We start from the raw sequence: 6,237 nt of genomic DNA, 5'->3' as shown, positions 1-6,237 counted from the left end.
ACTTCAAAATGTCAGTGAAACGCAAATAGAAACAACAAAGAGATTGTTCCTTCATATCTAAAAGACTGACAAAAATTAGAAACAACAGGTTATAAATACACAAGCAACATGGATGGATTTTGGAAACACAGTACTGAATTTTTTTTTTTTTTTAATTTTTTTTTCAACGTTTTATTTATTTTTGGGACAGAGAGAGATAGAGCATGAACGGGGGAGGAGCAGAGAGAGAGGGAGACACAGAATCGGAAACAGGCTCCAGGCTCTGAGCCATCAGCCCAGAGCCCGACGCGGGGCTCGAACTCCCGGACCGCGAGATCGCGACCTGGCTGAAGTCGGACGCTTAACCGACTGCGCCACCCAGGCGCCCCACACAGTACTGAATTTTGAAAACAACAACAACGACCACCAAAATTTATGTCAATGTGAAATACAAACACGTATGTGTAGCCAGGGTTGAGAACTCACTGTACACGGACTCCACAACAGAATACCAGGAAACGTATCTTTTCAGCACGAATAGCAACAGATAGGCAAGGTAAACAATTGGAATCCTTGTATGGCTCACAGTAGGACTTAGTTTGGATAGATTTGAAAAGCAACAGCTATAAGATTTATCAGAAATCTTCCTTGTTTCTTTTATCCAAGTTTGTCTGTATATCCATGTCTGTTTAGTTTGCAATTATGTAGAAGAAAATTACGTCATTTAAACTGAAGTGGTGAGAAATTTTAGTTTTTTTTTACATGGGTATGTGGATTATGCTGATTTTATAGACTAATGATCTCTGGGAAAGACAATATCCTTGTCTTCTAAGAAGATACCACTCACATTTTATTCATTCACAGTTTAATGTTTAGCTTTGGCATTTGTCATTTAAATTTGGAAAAATATTTGAAAGTAATCAATTTTTATTGCTTTGATTAGAACATTGTCAACTTTGAACTTTACACTTGGCTGTTTTTCATCCTTCCTTAAGTTACTTTTTTTTTATTTTGAGAGAGCATGCCCCTCCCCCCACACCCGCGCTGTCAGCATAGAGCCCACTGCAGGGCTCGATCTCATGAACTGTGAGATCATGACCAGAGCTGAAATTAAGAGTCAGACGCTTGACTGAGCCACCCAGGTGCCCCAGTCAGAATCTACTTTTAAAAACAAATCCCCAGGTGATTCTTATGCACATTAAAGTTTGAGAGGCATTAAAACATGGGTTAGATTCAAATCCTAGCTCTATCACGTATTAGTTATGTGACCTTGAATAAATTACTCAATTTCTTTGTGCCTCAAATTTCTCATTTGGAATAATAAATGCAGAATAATAATAGTAAAGTGAGGATAATAATAGTACCTACCATCTATAGCGTTGTGAGGATTTCCTACGATACTGCATTAAACTGTTTAGAACAGTGCCTGACTCATAGTAAGTGCACAACAAACGTTAGGTATTATTAATCATCTTTTCTTTTTAAGTAATACTTCTTGATCTCCTCTATCTATCATTTTAATCAATGGTTCTCAGTTGCCTTTCTGGCATGCTGCAGGCTAGTCCCAGCAGAATCAACTGGAAGATTTAAAAAATGTTATTGCTCCCTCAGTCTTGTTTCTGAACATTCTGATGCAGTAGGTTTAGAGAGGGGCTCCACAGAATCTATATTTTTAAAGCCTCCTGAGGTGATCTAATGTTCCAAATCTTTGGGTTGGAAATCACTGCTTTAAATATTGGTGCATTTAAATGTGGACATCCTACTAATTCATTGCTATGACATAAATACCATCAATGGGCTGATGACTCTAGCCCAGATTGCCAAGCTTCACACCGGCATATCCAGCCACCCCCAACTTGGGTATCCTATAGGCAGTGTCGAATCCCCATGTCCACAACTCAGCCCTCCATCCCGTTTTCCCCCCTCTGCCATTTTCTCTGGTAAGTCAATGGTTCCACCATTTGATACTGTTACCAAGCCCAGAAACCTGGGGGTCATTCTTGTCCTCTTCCTCTTTAACTTTCCTACTTAGTTCATAATGCCTAACTAGGGGGCGCCTAGCTAGCTGGCTTCGTTGGTAAATCATATGACTCTCGATCTCAGGATTGTGAGTTCAAGCCTCACATTGGATGTAGAAATTACTGGGCGCCTGGGTGGCGCAGTCGGTTAAGCGTCCGACTTCAGCCAGGTCACGATCTCATGGCCCGTGGGTTTGAGCCCTGCATCAGGCTCTGGGCTGATGGCTCAGAGCCTGGAGCCTGTTTCCGATTCTGTGTCTCCCTCTCTCTCTGCCCCTCCCCCGTTCATGCTCTGTCTCTCTCTGTCCCAAAAATAAATAAACGTTGAAAAAAAAAATTAAAAAAAAAGAAATTACTAAAAAAAAAAAAAAAGTCTAGTGAGATAATTAATGTAATATAAAAACATTTTTAAAATGTCTGTTTGCTTATTTATTTTGAGAGGAAGAGTGTGAGCAGGGAAGGGGTAGAGAGAGATGGAGTGAGAGAAATCCCAAGCAGGCTCCATGCTGTCAGCGCAGAGCCTGATGTGGGGCTCTGTCTCACCAACCCTGAGATCATGACCTGAGCCGAAATCAAGAGTCAGACGCTTGCTTCATCGAGTAAGACATCCAGGTGCCCCTAAAAATACTTTTTTATTGTTTCTGAAATCCTGTCTCCTGTCTTTGTCACCACTTCAACCATCCTAGTTCAGGCCTTCATCTTTTCTTCTTTAAACTATCAAAACAGCTTCAATGAATGTAGCTGTGCTCCTTGCCTATCATTTAATCTGTTACCTACACAGCTGATAGTGGTTTCTCTGAAATTCAAATCTGATCTTATTTCCATTCCCTTGTTTAAAATCCATCGATGCCTTTCCTGTTGCCTTCAAGATAAAAATGTAAAATTCTTACCATGACATACAAGGCCCTTTGTGGTGTGGCCCCTGTATACCACCCTTATGCCTTTCTGTCCACCACTTTCTTCTTTAGCTATGATTAATAACATGTTTTGGATGAGGGGGTTGAGAAAGCACCCCACTCTCTCGCTTTATGGTGCAATATATTGCACTTTCTGACTCAAGCATTTTTCCTTCCACTAACTCATTATCTCTCAGAATCATCTTTTCTAGAAACCTTGCCTCGTTATGTTTTCCTAGAATGCCCTAGATTTCACTATAAGTAGTAATTTTCTTGCATTATAAATTGCACACTTACTTAGTTAAGCATAGGGGTTTCCAGAGTCAGACTGTACAGATCTGAATCCTAGAATCAATGGTTTCTGGCTCCATGACATGGAGTGTGCTACGTAAGTTCTTTGCTTGTGTCTCCTCTTTTGTAAAAAGATTATTTTTGTAAGATTCACCTCTTATTTTGAGAATTAAATGCTATGACAGGTAAAATTCTAGAACAGTGTCTGGCACAAAGTTAAGTGCTTGACAAACATTAGATATGATTATTATCTCTGCTGATGAACTTAGCTTTTTAGCAGTGGAGGCTGTGTTTGTGTTTTGTTGTTTAACCTCTGTGCTTTTTTAATCCAGTCTCTGGCATACGGTACTCATGGAGGACCATAATTCTTTTACTCATTAAGTCTTTTAACAAATTTTAGTTGAGTACCTGTCAGGCACTTTTCTAGGCGTTAGGGATACATCAATGAAAAATATAAAATTCTATCCTCATAGTCCTTACCTAGAGACAAAAAAAAGGAATAAGTAAAACAGTAGGTAAGCAGTAAGTAATATGGAAAGTGAAAAATAGGCAGGGGATTGGAGGAGGGATAGGAAATATTAGTGATGGTCAGAGGTTGAGGATAAGAGAAAAGGCAGAGAGGAGTTGCAATTTTTAAATAGGATTTTAATTTTTAAAAAGGCTCATGGAGAAGATGGCATTTCAGCACATATCTGAAGTAGATGAGAGATTGAATTAGGCAGATATGCAAGGGCACTCAGCTCTCTCACCCAGAGGAGGGAACAATGACACAGATCAGAAGATGGGCTCCTCCTGGCATATTTGAGACAATGCAGGAGCAGTGTTGCTGGCATGTAGTTAGTAAGGGAAACAGTAGGAGAATATGACATCTGGAAGGGAGGTTGAGAAAGATCACAGGGTCTTGTATGCCATTGTAGGGACTTTGTCCTTTGTTGGAGAGCAATGAGAAGCCATTGGAGGGTTCTGAGGAGTAAATACCTAAATTGGGTTTTAACAAGATCACTGTGGCTGCTAGTTAAGACTAAAATGAAGCAAGGTAGGGAGATCAGTTAGAAGACTCATGCAAGAATTTAGGAAAGAGATGATGGGTGGTGTGAACAAGGGTGGTAGTGGTGGGTCTGGGGAGAAGGGATCAGATTACAGATCTGCTTTAAAGACAGAACCGATAGGATTTACCTAGAGATTGTGCATAGATTGTTAGATGAAAAAGAGCCAAAATGCCTCCAAAGATTTTAGCCTAATAAACTGGAAAGAGAGACTGCCTTCAAGTGAGATGGAGAAGATTGAAAATAAGAGGTTCTTTTTTCCTGCTGTAGAGTCGGAGGCCAGGATTTGGTCTGGTGAATGTGAAGTCCGAGATACCAATTAGACATACGTACACAGACATAGGAGTCGAGGGTGTCAGAAGAAGAGGACTGTACTAGAAATTTAAAGTTGGACATTACCAGAGTAGAGATTGTATTTAAATCCTAGAAACCGGATGAGATTACCAAGGAAGTGACCACTGAGATGTCCAAGATCTGAATCCAAAGGCACCCCAAAATTTAGAAGCCACAGAGATGAGGAGGAACCAAAAAAGAGACTGAGAAAGGGAGGCCAGTAAGAGAAAAAAAATGTAAAAGTGAACTATTTTGGAACCAAGTGAAGAAAGTTTAAATAAGAAGCGATCAACTGTGTCAAATATTTTAGGTCAACTAACACAAGGAGTGAGAAATGAAAAATCAGTTTAGTAATATGGAGGTCGTGGGGGGTTTACAAAACCATTCACCACGGAAAGGTAAGGGTAAAAGCATGTTTGAAGTAGGTCTGAAAGAGTTTAGGAGAACAGGAATTGGAGACAGAAGTTTAGACAATTCTTTTAAGGAGTTTTGCCATAAGTGAGCCAATAAATGGGGATGAGGGGGTGAAGAGAAATTTTGTAGAGTCTATTGTTAAAGGTATGAGAATTATAGGTCATTTATAAACTGATGGGAAGTTTTTCTTTTTTTTTTTCAACATTTATTTATTTTTGGGACAGAGAGAGACAGAGCATGAACGGGGGAGGGGCAGAGAGAGAGGGAGACACAGAATCGGAAACAGGCTCCAGGCTCTGAGCCATCAGCCCAGAGCCCGACGCGGGGCTCGAACTCGCGGACCGCGAGATCATGACCTGGCTGAAGTCGGACGCTTAACCGACTGCGCCACCCAGGCGCCCCATGATGGGAAGTTTTTCAACAGTGAAGGCAAACCAAGGATGTGGGAGAGAGTGGGTAGAACTGCTGAGGGGATGTCCTTGAGTAAATGAGAGAGGATAGGATCTACTTCACAAGCGTAGGGCTGGTCCTGTATGGGAATCCAGACAGAAGATCTGTAGTAACAGGAGGAAAGACAGAATATGTGGGCACCAACGCAGGTAAGCAGGCGGATGTTTTCATGAGCCTGCAGTTTCTAATTCCATCTACTAAAGGCCCTTTTAAGGAATATTAGAACACTTTTCTATTACATACACAAATCGCTTTAGTTACATAACTAAACATTTTTTTAAAAGCCTAGTATACATGACACTGTTGATGTAAATATGGCGGGGGTCTTTTCTTGCAAGGAATAGTATTGTGGGTGAAACAGGTAAATAATGGTGGTGTGGTAAGTGTTATCAAAAAAGGCATATGAAGATGCTGCAGGAACGAATACTGAGAAAAACAGTAAACAGAATTTTCAGAGTATATAAGCATGCAGCCAGGACTGATTTCCTATGGTTTCATATTCTGGGTCAGCAAGCTTTTTAAATTCTATGATATAACATTGTAAGAACGTGAAAATTCTTATATCCTACACAGACAAATAAGTAAGTGCTGTGTCTTTTGGTCATTTTTAAGTTGATATAGGGAACTGGCCTGAAGGTGATAATACTTTAGATTTCTAGCCTGCACACTTCTGGCATCTAGATACCAAACTTGCTTCCATGTCAGAAAGTACTTGGCTCCTGAATCAACCTTCCTTCCTCCCTCTCTCTCCCTCCTTCCCTCCCTTCCTTCCTTCCTTCCTTCCTTCCTTCCTTCCTTCCTTCCTTCCTT

This window comes from Herpailurus yagouaroundi, unplaced genomic scaffold (genome assembly GCF_014898765.1).
Source record: "Herpailurus yagouaroundi ecotype Mexico unplaced genomic scaffold, PumYag 28, whole genome shotgun sequence".
Classification (NCBI taxonomy): domain Eukaryota; kingdom Metazoa; phylum Chordata; class Mammalia; order Carnivora; family Felidae; genus Herpailurus; species Herpailurus yagouaroundi.
Note: the sequence above shows the minus strand (reverse complement) of the source record.